Source organism: Chelonoidis abingdonii, chromosome 15 (genome assembly GCF_003597395.2).
Source record: "Chelonoidis abingdonii isolate Lonesome George chromosome 15, CheloAbing_2.0, whole genome shotgun sequence".
Taxonomy (NCBI): domain Eukaryota; kingdom Metazoa; phylum Chordata; order Testudines; family Testudinidae; genus Chelonoidis; species Chelonoidis abingdonii.
Genome location: NC_133783.1, coordinates 50,480,086 through 50,494,418, shown reverse-complemented (window position 1 = coordinate 50,494,418; position 14,333 = coordinate 50,480,086).

Sequence of the window (14,333 nt, the reverse complement as noted above, 5' to 3'; positions counted from 1 at the left end):
CCTGGGTAAAAATAGGAATGACTCCCGGTCGGTTCCCGGTAGATGGTACAGAATGCTGGTAACCGTCCTCATCATAGCAACTGGGGGCTGAGCTCCATCAGCCACCCCCTTTCATGTCTAAAGAAAAGATTCTGTACTGCCTGGACTATCATAGCAGCAGGATGCTGGGCTCCTCTCCCCCCACCATTTAATGTCCCTGCCTGGACTATCATAGCATCTGGAGGCTGCCTCTCCCTCATTTTATCTCACTAAAAAACTCAGTGTTTCTTATTCCTGCATTCTTTATTACTTCATCACACAAATGGGGGACACTGCCACGATAGCCCAGAAGGTTGGGGGAGAGGAAGCAACGGGTGGGTTGTTGCAGGGGCACCCCCTAGAATGGCATGCAGCTCATCATTTCTGCGGGATCTGACACAGGAGCGGCTGTGCTCTTTCTCTGATACACTGGTTCTCTAGTATACTTGCCCCATATTCTAGGCAGGACTGACTCTATTTTAGACAAAACCATAAAGAGGGAATGACCCGGGGAGTCAATTCCCATTTTTTGTCTTTGCGTCCCCCGGCCGACCTCAGCTGAGGCCAGCCAGGAGCACCCATGACAGCAGCAGTACAGAATGACTGACCCATGACAGCATTTACAATGGCAGCAGTACAGAACGACTGGTAACCATCTCTGCTACCTTGCAATGGCAAATGAATGCTGCTATGTAGCACTGCAGTACCGCCTCTGTCAGCGGCATCCAGTACACGTACAGTGACAGTGACAAAAGGCAAAACGGGCTCCATGGTTGCCATGCTATGGCATCTGCCAGGGCAATCCAGGGAAAAAGGGTGCGAAATGTTTGTCTGCCATTGCTTTCATGGAGGAAGGAATGAGTGACGACATTTACCGAGAATCACCCGCGACACTGTTTTTGCACCATCATGCATCGGATCTCAACCCAGAATTCCAATGGGCGAGGGAGACTGCGGGAACTATGAGATAGCTACGGGATAGCTACCCACAGTGCAACGCTCCAGAAATCGACGCTAGCCTTGGTACATGGACACACACCGCCGAATTAATGTGCTTAATGTGGCTGTGTACACTCGATTTTATACAATCTGTTTTACAAAACCGGTTTATGTAAAATCGGAATAATCCCATAGTGTAGATGTACCCTTAGTAGGGGTCTGTATAATTCAGGATCAGGTTTGCTTAGGCACTCTGTTCTGTTAATCACTTTGTCACTTGTGCTTATTCTCAGAGCACTCTGCAACTGAGCTGTTCAGTATCAAGCCTTCAATCTTTGTGGAGAAGATTATCCATATCTTCATTTAATATGTACTTGTGTAATATGTATGTATCAGAAACTTGTATTTTATTGTTCATTCTTTCCCTATCATCTGTGTTTTAAGAAGTGGTACTTGAGTAAGATTGTTTTATCCAGTCCTGAATAAACGGGCCTCTCAAAATTAGTAGCGCACTATTAACACCCAGAAGGAAAGAATGATTTTGTGGTTAAACCCTGGACTGAGATATCTAGATTCAGTTATCATTAAGAATATGATTTGGTCATAGAGGTCATGGATTCCGTGATTTCAACAGAACTCTGTGATGTCTTTGGCTTCGACTTCAGCCCCTCTCAGCGTTCAGCTTCAGCCCCAGGTGGTAGGGCTCAGGCAGCCAGCCCCACCATGATCATACCCTCATTTTGTACATTTTTACCATGATTATTATGTGAATTTTGCTGTGACAAAATCGTATGCATAATTATCCTCTTTGCCACAGACTTCCTGTGTGACTTGAACAAGTTATTTAATCTCTTTTTACCTTAGTTCCCTATCTGTAAAATTAGTTTAGCAATTCTTTTGTCTGTTGGAGTGCAAGTTGTTTGGGTCAGAAGCTGTCTCTGACCACATATTAATACAGTACCTAACACAATGACACTGTGATTGCAATTGGAGCCTTAGGTGCGCATGTAACACAAATAATGAGTAACAATAATAATCTAATTAGGTTAGTTAATCTTACAGGGCTGTATAGGCTAGCTTTTCAAATATATTTAGGTGTCTCAAGTTGCAGATAGATATCTAGGTGGCTTTTCAAAAGAATCAAAGTTGGTGAGTCGTGTAACTCCTATGACTTTCAATGGGAGTTAGGTGCCTGATTTATTTCGGCGCTTTTGTAAATCCCACTAGGCATCTATTGGCATCTTCGGACATCTAAATCCCTGTGAAAAATTGGCCCTATGACACTAAATGTGAAACTGTTCAGCTATTGTAAGACAAATGATAACATTTCAAATACATTTTTAAAAATCTTAAGTGTCGATCCATCAATTGATATGTTGGTTGTTAGAGCCATGAGTCCATAGACCCTATTTGGGTCTGGGAGGCACTTTGTCCACTCTTTCAGTAGAAGGTAAGGTGACTTCTACCGGTAGCCAACTCCGTCACTGTATGAAATAATCATAATCTTAGTTTGTTTTTACAGAGGCAGAGAGTAGTTTTCTTAACCTTTTATAGAAGAGTTTTTCCTTGTATATTAATCAGCATAGTTTAGAGGAGAAAATAGAGGGACTGGCAACCAAGAATTCCTGGATCTGAGACTGATGCTGTGGAGGTTGGGCAGGTGACTTAACCTCTCTCTATTTCAGATTGTGAAACAAATAATACTATTTTAGCTACCTTCCAGTGGTGTTATGTGAAATTAATTAGTGTTTAATTTCAGTGGCGTTATGTGAAATTAATTACTGCACTTTGAAAATATAAGGAGCTGTATAAGTGGAAAGCATTATTACTAGAAGCTTGATCGTGTTAGCATTATTTTTGTTCTACATTCAGTTTTCTGGGGCAAGTTTGATACTTATAAAGTATCTCAAAAATGTGCTGCCATGATTTCACTTGTACAAATAACAGTGGATTTTTCAAGATAGTTTAATGAACCTGTTCAGTCTCTGTGTGTACCAGTGCCCTCTGCTGGTTGGGATCAGAGTTGCCCAGCTGAGATCTTGTACTGCTAACTAGATTCTCCTTTAGTAGGGAAGACTGTAGTAGATTATTGTCCTTTAGGATCAGGATCAGGAGTTCTATCCCCACTCTCACTATGAAGTTCCCAGTAGCCATGCTATAAGCAACCTGACATCCAGATGTGGCCATGGGTATGTTACAACATGTAGTAATATGTCTGTTTTGTTTGTTGCCCGTGTGCGGTGTTTGTTTTAAGTATGCAAGAGTGTTGTTCCATAGATATTTGCCTGCAGAGAAAGAACACTTAACCGTAAGTCCTTCAATGCAATACAATTTATAGGTGTTCAGTCAATCCAACCTCCTCTCCTTTAGGAGCCTGTTTGCTATAACTGCTTGGTTTAGAGCCTACCTCAAAAAGGAATGAGCAGTTACGTGACAGGGTGTGGTATGAATAACCTTGGAGGCACACAAGATGCCGAGCTAATGAAGTGCCTGGAAGAAAAAGTCTCAACTATCAAGCTATGAATCCACTCTCCTTGTGCCACAAACCAGAGGTCATGTAACTTAGGAATGTGTAGCCAAAGAGAACTCTACTTACAGGTAAGTAACTCTTCTTTAAAGGAGGTATCTTTGTGTGGCAGACTGTTTATGGGAGCCATTTGAATTGAACTTTAAATGAAAAAGGCATATCTCTGTAAGTGGTAATAATTTTAGTCATCTTGCTGTGGCTAGGGGTTGTGGAATTCATTAGCACAGATTAACATATAAAGTGGGTGAGATATCTAACAGCAAACGTAGAGGTTTAGGGACCTTAATTCATCACTGAATGAACAGCGTGTACAGTATTAGGGACTATGAAATTTTTAATTTACACAAAGTATCCAAGAATATAGGGAATAAATTTAAACCCAAAACAGATAATGGAGCTGTGCCCTGCCTAGCTGGCAAGTTGAATTGTTTTTACACTGAGTGAAGAAAGCTAATTATCCCAAGCACAAGGAGACTGCTAAAAATAATAAGATTATAAAGAATAATTTGCTGATATAATTACAACAAAATTGGGTACACACAATTGTCAGATACATGTATTGCTTGACCTGGGCGAGGAAGTGAAATAAATCCTTCCTCTATAGCCTTCGTAAATTTGTTTTTATCATCTCCAAGTGGTGTTTGCACAGGCAGCACAATTTGCATGTGTAATGTGGCTGTACAAATTGACAACAAGTAAATTATTCAAGGAAATAGGCTGGTCGTGGATCTGAACTATCTCGCAAAGCCTATTCATTTTGAAGAATCACTGAGATGTGAAGCTCATACATCAACCATTTTCTGACAATCCTCAGACTTATTGTCTCCTAAAATGTCATTATGGCTATTATTTATGAAGCTAATTCATTTATTAATATATATTTAACTCTGACTTGTCATGCACCTTAGCAGGCATTCTGTGCACTGCATATTTTTGAATAGATGAAAGAGTTTTGCATGCTTTAATGATTACTGTAAGCTGCTATAGATTTATAGAATGCAGCTTTATTATCTACTTGCATTAATACCTTTTTATAACTTTTTTTTCCTTAAGGCCATCAAATATAAATGGCAAATGACATATCCAAAAGATTGTATAAAAAGAGATTCTCTTGGAGTTTGTTGAATTTTAGAACAAAATGGGTTAGCTAACTGTTAAGGCCTAATTGTTATATACTCTTAAAATGAATTACATTGGATTTTTGTGTATTTTGCTTAAAAAATATAGAATACAAAGTATCCATGTAGACATGTATTAAACTCTTCCTCAGTGGACAGGTGGCTGTCATTTGATTATAGCCACAGAGAGAATGCAGTTTGATAGGGGGCAGAGTCAGATGGAAGATAAACCTACAGGAGGATGTATGTAATTTCCCTAAGAACATAAGAATGACCATACTGGGTCAGACTAGTGGTCCATATAGCCCAATATCCTGTCTTCCAAGAGTGACCAATTCCAGATGCTTTAAAAGGAATGAACAGAACAGGGCAATCATCAAGTGATCCATCCCCTTTTGTCTGGTCCCAGCATCTGGCAGTTCCTCAGGGCAGTGGCCTCTAAAGGGTCATGCACTATGATGGTCTTATAGCAATAATAAATTGTTATTCACATTGACCCCATGAAAGGAGTAAATATGATCCTTGCTCTTCTTAATCTTGGTTTATACAGACACAAAATGGCTCAGGTTTAAACACCAGAAAAGTGTACAGTTGCCGAATGCAATGGCTATAGACTCTAGGACTGGAAGGGACCTTGAGAGGTCATCGAGTCCAGTCCCCTGCCTTCATGGCAGGACCAAATACTGTCTAGACCAGCCCTGATAGACATTTATCTAACCTACTCTTAAATATCTCCAGAGATGGAGATTCCACACTCCTAGGCAATTTATTCCAGTGTTTAACTACCCTGACAGTTAGGAACTTTTTCCTAATGTCCAACTATATCTCCCTTGCTGCAGTTGAGCCATTGCTGCTTGTTCTATCATTAGAGCTAAGGTGAACAGTTTTCTCCCTCCTCCTGATGACACCCTATTTAGATACCTTGAAAACTGCTATCATGTCCCCTCTCAGTCTTCTCTTTTCCAAACTAAATAACCAGTTCTTTCAGCCTTCCTTCATAGGTCATGTTCTCAAGACCTTTAATCATTCTTGTTGCTCTTCTCTGGACCTCTCCAATTTTCCACATCTTTCTTGAAATGTGTGCCAGAACTGGATACAGTACTCCAGCGCAGAGTAGAGCGGATGTTTTGGTGCCCAGAACTGGATACAGTACTAACCAGCGCAGAGTAGAGCGGAAGAATGACTTCTCGTGTCTTGTTTACAACACACCTGTTAATGCAGCCCATAATCACGTTTGCTTTTTTTGAACAGTATCACACTGTTTGACTCATATTTAGCTTGTGGTCCGCTATGACCCCTAGATGTCTTTCTGCCATACTCCTTCCTAGACAGTCTCTCCTTCTATATGTGTGAAACTGATTGTTCCTTCCTAAGTGGAAGCACTTTGCATTTGTCTTTATTGAACTTCATCGGTTTACCTCAGACCATTTCTCCAATTTGTCCAGATGACTTGAATTTTGACCCTGTCCTCCAAAGCAGTTGCAATCCCTCCCAGTTTGGTATCGTCTGCAAACTTAATAAGCGTATTTCTATGCCAACACTTAAGTCATTGATGAAGATATTGAACAGAGCCGGTCCCAAAACAGACCCCTGTGGAACCCCACTTTGTATACCTTTCCAGCCGGATTGGGAGCCATTAAATAACTACTCTGTGAGTACAGTTATCAGCCAGTTATGCACCCACCTTCCAGTAGCCCCATCTAAATTGTATTTGCTAGTTTATCAATAAGGATATCATGCGAGACCGTATCAAATGCCTTACTAAAGTCTAGGTATACCACATCCACCGCTTTCCCTTACCACAAGGCTCGTTATCCTATCAAAGAAAGCTATCAGATTGGTTTGACCACGATTGTTACATCCATGCTGGCTATTCCTATCACTTTACCACCTTCCAAGTGTTTGCAGATGATTTCTTTAATTACTTGCTCCATTATCTTCCCTGGCACAGAAGTTCAACTAACTGGTCTGTAGTTTCCTGGGTTGTTTTTATTTCCCAAACTACAGACTAACTGGTCTGTAGTTTCCTGGGTTGTTTTCATTGTTGCATTTTATTTATGTATTATTACAGTGTGTATAGGGAATAAAACACTCAAAATATGGACTGTGCACCAGTTTCTGTGTGGGATTTAGCTAAATCCATTCTTGAGAGTACATTTTAAAATTGTTCAGAGGGATATTACTTTTTAATTATAAGAGAAGAGCACATATGTACCGAATGATTATTCATTGTTGTTTGAAAAATGGTACTAAGAATGGATAATTGCCATATGTTATAAGAAATGATATTACTCAAAGGGAAACACTAAGGTGGGAACAGGCTTTATTCTTTGTATTGATTACACATCCAGAGAAAACTAGATGAAGATTGCAGCCCTTCTGATGCTTAAAGACGGCCAAAATTTTGAAACTTTGGTGCCTAAAGTTAGAGGGAGTTTTCATAGACTCAATGAACAGATAGCTTCCTAGCTCTTTTTGAAAGTTAATTAGCAGTTGGGTACCTGACTTCCACGTATGTCTTTAAAAAAATACCCCTTTAATCCATTAAAATAATTTGAGTAACTGAGATCAATAGGTGCTCGCTTAGCACTTTTGAAAATCAGGAAACCTGTTTAGCTGTCCAATATGGATTTAGGTACCTAACTGTAGACACTCCAGTTTTAAAATGTTGGCCTTATTTCTTGTGACATTGCAGGAGGATATAAGATATGAAATTGAATACAGACATGAAATCAGTATGAATTGAATACAGACATAAAAGAATCATTCTGTTCCTAACTTGAGAGACTATTTAAAGCAGCAATTCTCTCACAGAAGGGGAAAAAAGCTTTATTTCTGTATAAGGAATACATTTGGATTATTTAACTTTTTTTAGAATAAGCACATTCCTGAAGAGATAGTGAATATCAAGAATCCACGTATGTAATTAAAACCTTGGTCTACATCAAGTAAATTAAAAGGAGGAAATGTAACTCCTTGATCTTGGAAAGAAGCTATGAACTTTTGCAGTAATAATTGCAGAGTAAAAGGAAAAAAATACGCATTTTTTTACAGTTCTGTATAAATGCATTCTAACATGTTAGCTTATGGATGAGACTATTCAGGTAATCATAGTAACTGTGTAAATACTACAGTCCTCTATATACTAATCTGAAATTACATAAATACATCCTGATTGTCACCACCAATATTCTGTATATAGTAATGGGGGAATAATTTCTTTTTATATTTAGGCAAATCAAATTACACCTTCTGTATATTATATCTACCCATTCTCATTCTGCAACTTGAGCTCTGGAACAGCTAGAGAGGGTAAACCTGTATTGTAGAGCTGGACAAAACTGGGAAAATATTTCTACAGAAATTTTCTATGTGACTGTACTATACAGTCTCAGAATGTTGAAAAAGGGAAGTGCCCCATCACAGGCTGCCTCCGCAGCTTTTGCTGCGGCTCTTGATGACACTAATCCATATTCCACTTCTAAGTTGGCTGCTTCTCAGGGAAATGCTGCTGCTTCAACATCTTTTACGGCTGATCCTGCTTTACATTTTTGGAACAATCCAGGAACTCTCATTTGCTCTTCTGTAACCAGGAGGGGTAAACACAGTTTCTAGATTCATAAAACAAAAATGCTGAAGCATGTCACTATATACTACAACCTCCAGCTGTACAATCCTGTGTTGTGTTTACATAAGGGGTGCAAGCCTGAGTCCTGTTATGGCATCTTTGTGATGCTCCAGTTGTTCAAAGGGGCCATATGGAGGGCTTTAAACAGATAACTGGAGATTTCCTTATTATAGGGAAATCACTGATAGCCAGCCCTGCACCAATTCCTTTTTAGTCCCCAGCCCAGGAATCATGCCAAGGAGTGTAGGAGGCATGGCTAGCACACCATCCCCAGCTGGTGGATGACCCCCTTAGGGCTAATGCATTGAGGGCATCTTTTGGAGTAACTTCAGTGCTGCTCAAACTGCTGCTGCAGCTGAACCAGCCCCGTACTGCCCTCAGGAGTGGGGACCTGCACCTGATTCCTTTGAGGGTCCCCACTTTTGCTGCACCTAGTGGATATTATGTGCAGCAGAGGATTGTTTCACAATCTATGAAGGGACAGTTTTATGTCAGCACTTGGACACGAGACCTCTTAGGAATACAAAGAAACTGAAGGAAGTGGTACTGATTATTCATTATGTGGCATTTTTCATTCTGAGTCAGTACTGATCCAGTGAAGCACGGTGCTGCAGAAGGATACTGACCATTAAAGAGTGCATGGTGATGTCAATAATAAGAGTAGGTTTTCTAATCTCAGTGTCCTGCCCAAATTCCAATTTAAGTGTTTATACTTTGCTTACGTTAATTCTACTTGATTGGATCGCTCTCTTCTCTTCTTGTCCTAAACATTTGTATAGTGTTGCTAGGCACTGAGGTTTCAGAAAGAGATGGCTGAATTTCAGCAGCAGATCCAGTGATCTTGTTTGTTAATTTGTAAAGCACATAGAGATCATTTGGGATAATAGATGAGCACTACCCTGACATCTGGTGGTGAATTGTAGAGAGTGTGAAAAGAATTTCAAGAATTTCAGAGTATGGAAAGAGATTTCGAGTATCTGCATTGGCATCCACCCCCTCCACTTAGCATAACCCCACAGCAGCCTGGGATGGTTATTTTAACTGCTCTGGGATCCCCAGTTTCTTTGTTATTGGGGCAGAAGGAAAAAAAGTTTGTCACCCTGATTGTGTGAATGGGGAGCTGTGGGACGGCTTTGTGACGGAAATGACTCAAGCTCACTTGGGTGGTACTTGCAAAACATGGGATGTGGGTTCCAAAACCCCATGAATTGAGAGAGGTTGGGGACTGGTGTGTGTACCTAATGGTATGGGTTCCTTTTGAGGGCCTGGAACACCAATTGCACATCCTCCTCTCTCCAATGTTAAAGAGTAGAGCTAGTTTTTGATTCTATTAGGAGTCCATCTAGAGACTGCTGAGCTGAATTCATGTTGGGCCAATGGTGCACCAGCACCAGGGCTCCCCTACTAAGAGCTGAAATCACTGAAAAAGCTGAATTGAGATCATGGAGTGCTGTGTTAACTAGTGGGGGAGCCTGAAGACTTATTGTTAAGCAGCTGGCAGAGTGGAGCAGTTTGCAGTGTGTTGGAGCAGCCCATGGAACAGTGAGCAGAGTGAAGTGGTTTGCATGGACAGCTGGAGCAGCAGCACAGCTGCTGTGATGGAGCTGGTCATGGTGAAGGCTGCAGCAGAACTCCACAGAGAGGTGGAGCAGTTGGCCCTGGCCCACATAAGGTGCCCCTTAACACCCTGTGTGGACTTACCCCCCTATTTCCACCCAGGCTGGGGGGGATAGAACTCTGCAGATAAACTCTTGAATTCTGGGGTGGCACTGACCAGAGACTTTTGGGTTGTTGGACTTTGGGGTGATTGGACTTAAGACCCTAAGGGGAAAAGGACATTGCCAAACGTACCTGGGGGTGAGGTTTTTTTTTGTTTATGGTTTGTGTTATAATCCTGTTTGTGGTGTTTCTCCAGTGGGATGCTGCATTGTTTCCTTCCTTTATTAAAAAAGATTTTGCTACACTCAGACTCTGTGCTTGCGAGAGGGGAAGTATTGCCTCCTAGAGGCGCCCAGGGGGGTGTGGTATGTAAGTGCCCCAGGTCACTGGGTGGGGGCTCGAGCTGGTTATGCATTGTGTTATTGAAACGGAACCCCTGGATACTGAACCCGGCCCTTGTTGCTGCCAATTCAGAGGGGCAGAAGGGTTACATACACATAGATCAATTCACTTTATATGTACATTTGTTGCAGTGAAGGTGAGATCCTGCTGAGACTACACGATAGATAGAGCTGGTTGAAATTTTTTATTTTTTTTAAATGAACATTTTTGCAGAAAATACCTGTGAAATTTTCCAGAAAAAGATTTCTTTTGCAGAAAGTATCATTTTCTGCTTTGTGTGGCTTGCAGAGAACAAACTACAGCAACTGCAAACACTTTCGCTGGAAGTGAACACATTGAACACGAAGTGAATGTAGAATGAGCATTGCGCAGAAGGAATCATCACTGTAAACGGGAATGAAATTGAGAAGGTTGACAAATATATTTACTTGAGTCAGCAGCTGAGCAGAGACAACTCATTTGAAGGGGAATGCAGTAGGAGGCAAAAGGCTGGGTGAGCAAGTTACAACAAAATAAAGATGTCTCTAATCAATGATGAACTGCCCATGAAGAAAAGAAAAGAGCTGTTTAACTCCACTGTTCTACCAGCAATGATATGCGGAGCAGAAAGCTGGTCAATGACGAAAGCAGAGGAAGAAAAATTCTCTGTCACCCAGAGAGCAATGGAAAGGTGAATGTGTAAGATATTGCTCCGTGGTCATATACTGAATGAGGAGATCAGAAGGCATACAGAGGTGACCAGTGTAGTGCAGGCAATGTACGACGCAAAGCAAAGATGGGTGTGTCATGTAGTCCGCAGACAAGACAATAGGTGGACAACCCACATCAGTGACTGGATCCCCAGAGACCACAAGCAACTACTGGGCAGACTGAAAACGCTCTGGGCCGATCCCATGACAAAACTCTTTAGCCAAAAATGGAAAGAACTGCTTGCAACAAAATAGAATCGTGTGGTGTTGACATGCATTCGAGGAGGGACGGACAAGGACAAGCTGGACAAAGGTGACAAAAGTGATCATTTTCTGACCAGCTCTGCTAGTATAGAACAATTGTTAATCTTGTTTGCTAGTACATTAGAAACTTTAGGACATGTTGTGGGGTGTCCATTTGAAATTAATAACACCTGTAGTTAATTTGATTTATTTTTCCTCCATTTTGCCGGCCCTTAGACTGATTTGTTTTTCAATGGAGGAATATGGTTTGTGAGAGGTGAAGTGTGTCGTAGTATTTTTCCTCAATTTGAACATTAGATTTCAAATATGAAGTACTAGCATGAAATCCTCTAAGCTTAATCTCCAGCTTAGATCTGATAGGCTGCCACCAGGTCAGGAATTGATAGGGCCTGACCCCCCTTTCCTCTCTCTGGTGTCCCCAACCCTCCCCTGGGGGGACCTCCAGATAACCTGTTTCTTTGTTTCCCAAGAGATAAGCGTTCTTTTCCCTCAGGACAATTGAGATGCAAAATACCAACAGCTTGGCTTTGCCTTTCCCCGTTCCTGCCTTCCCGTGAGGGAGACAGATACCTGATACAGAGGTTTCAATTTCTCTGCCTTACTAGAAAAAGAAACTTCCACAAGTTTTGAAAAAGAAAGCTTTATATAGAAAAAGAGAAAATACAGAATAATAACTTGCATCAAAATTAATACAGGCTCCTACTTAAGAAAATATGAATAACCCAGTCTGATTTAAAAAATAGCCAATTTAAATAGACCAGCAATCACACACAGTAAGTACAAAGCAAAGCATATCATAGCCGATTTTACTTTGTTCCCGTCTTGTACTCACTGCCCCTTAGTAGAATGAGAAGGAGATTGGAATCAGCAAGGTAGCTTGTTCCTCACAGCCGAGGAAGCCACAAAGACACAGCCCTCCACATCTATTCATACAACACAAAGCTCCTCATAGCCGAATCACTTTGTTTTCCTTTGTACTTCCAGACTTTTGGTATAATATTTGAGATAAGAAGGAGTTAGGAGGAAACCTTGTTTACTCACAGCCGAGAAAACAAAAAAGACCCCGAGTATACAAATTCCCGCCCCTGACTTTAAACCATCCAGTTCTCTGATTGGTCCTCTGGTCAGGTGTTTGGTTACCCTTTCCAGGTAAAAGAAACTTAACCCTTACCTTACCTATCTACTTATGACAAAGTGATACATCTCTCTCCTCACCCCTTAAGAACCTACAGTTATTTGAATTATAAATATCTAAAATACTCATTTTTTCTCCTTTTTAATAGGTGGGATCTTCAGAAGTTATCGGTATTGGCTTATCTCTGCTCCCATTGAAGTCAATGGGAGTTTTACCATTGCTAGGTCAGCTCTGAGTGCTTCTGAAAATTTCACCCTAAAATTTTGCTGCACCTGGTTACATATTTGTCATAGTTACATCATATTTTCCCGCATCCCATATTTTATAATGATATCTGAATGATGTAGGTTAAATGTACAGTCTTCAGAGCTTGATAATAAGGCCCAATAGGGTGACTATGAATTCCGGGGTGCAGTCCAGACCCATGAAGGGTCACCACCTGCCATGCAACCTAGGATGACTCACAATGCCTTCCTGCTGTGACTCCCAACCTGGGCTTCTCACAAACAGCCAAACAGCAGGTAGGTCACACCCATAGCTCTGGTCCAGCAATTCTGACCCCAGCAGCCAGTCAGCAAACACCAGCCACTCTGTCATCCAGCAGCCTTGATTACTACATGCAGGGTGACCCCAACACACTCCCAGTCCCAGATTCCCCCCCTCCAAATATATTTTCTGCACTGCCCAGCCCTCACCTGGACAGACCAGGTGTATTAGGCCTGTTGGATTAGTTTTGATAAAAGAATAAAACAAGTTTATTTAATTACCAGGAAATAGGCTTTAAGTGAGTACAAGTATTAAGGCATTAAAGTCAGAAATGGTTACAAGAAAAATAAAGATAAAATGCTTCCTAGTACTAAACTTAAACTAGACTTGGTTCGAGATGAAATTCTTACCACAGGTTTTGAGTAGCATTGCTAACCAAGTTTCAGGTCAGGATCTGCTCCCAGTGTCCAATGGCTGTTTCTTTTGTCTTCTTAGTTGAAAAGAGAGAGATGGACAGGAAGAAAACCTGGGTGCTTTTGCTCCTCACCTTTATAGTTCAATCATCCTTTCAAAAGCATTTTCCTGAGAACTCAGTTTACAGCTTATATGCACATTGAGGTAAACACACATCCCTTTGTTTAAGTCAGGTCTGCTTGACCAGTTCTCCCGAATGGAGGCTACAGTGAGTTTGAATATGTGCCTTTAACATCATATAGGGGAGATCTCATAACATTACACATAGTGTTTCTACATACATTTCACCCTGATATTATTGACCAGTGAGTTATTAGCTTTCAGATGACACCTCACTAGGTGTATTTCATACAAAGATTATTACAGTAGTATGTAGAGTGTGCATGCCGAGTGCATTTGGTCACAGTGTCATGATAGCTGTGAGAAATTTGAAAACCAAATTGATGAGCAAGTTTACCTTGAAAAAAAGTTTGCAAAACTGAGAAGCTTTGGAAGCTGCAATGTAGAAATTAAAAATGGGAAAAAAGGCAGTAAAAATCCCTCACACTAAAGCAAAAGGGGATATAAAAACAGAACAATGTGCAGAATGCCACTTGATGTCCGCAGCTGCATAGTGGGTATATTTCAATTTAGCTATTTTCAACCTACCTTTTTTTTGGAGCCTGATCAAAAACTCATTGAGATGGGGTCAGGCCCTTGAGTCAGAATCCCTTTGGATCTTAGGCATGCTAAAATCAGTTGGCTACTGGTTGGGGGTCCCAGTTTGAGTTCATAGCTGTTGGTCAAAAGAGCAGTATTCTCTCCCAACAGCCCTGAAAACAAATGCCTGTTCTTAGTTGCAGCACAAAACTCAGCAAATTAAAATGTTGTTTCTTAACTATGCTGTGGATTTCTTTTTTCACTGGCTGGTATATTCTGCAGATGGTTGGATCAGCAGCAACAAACATGCAGCTGTAAATATTTGGCAGACAAGTGTATGATTTTCGCATTTGTT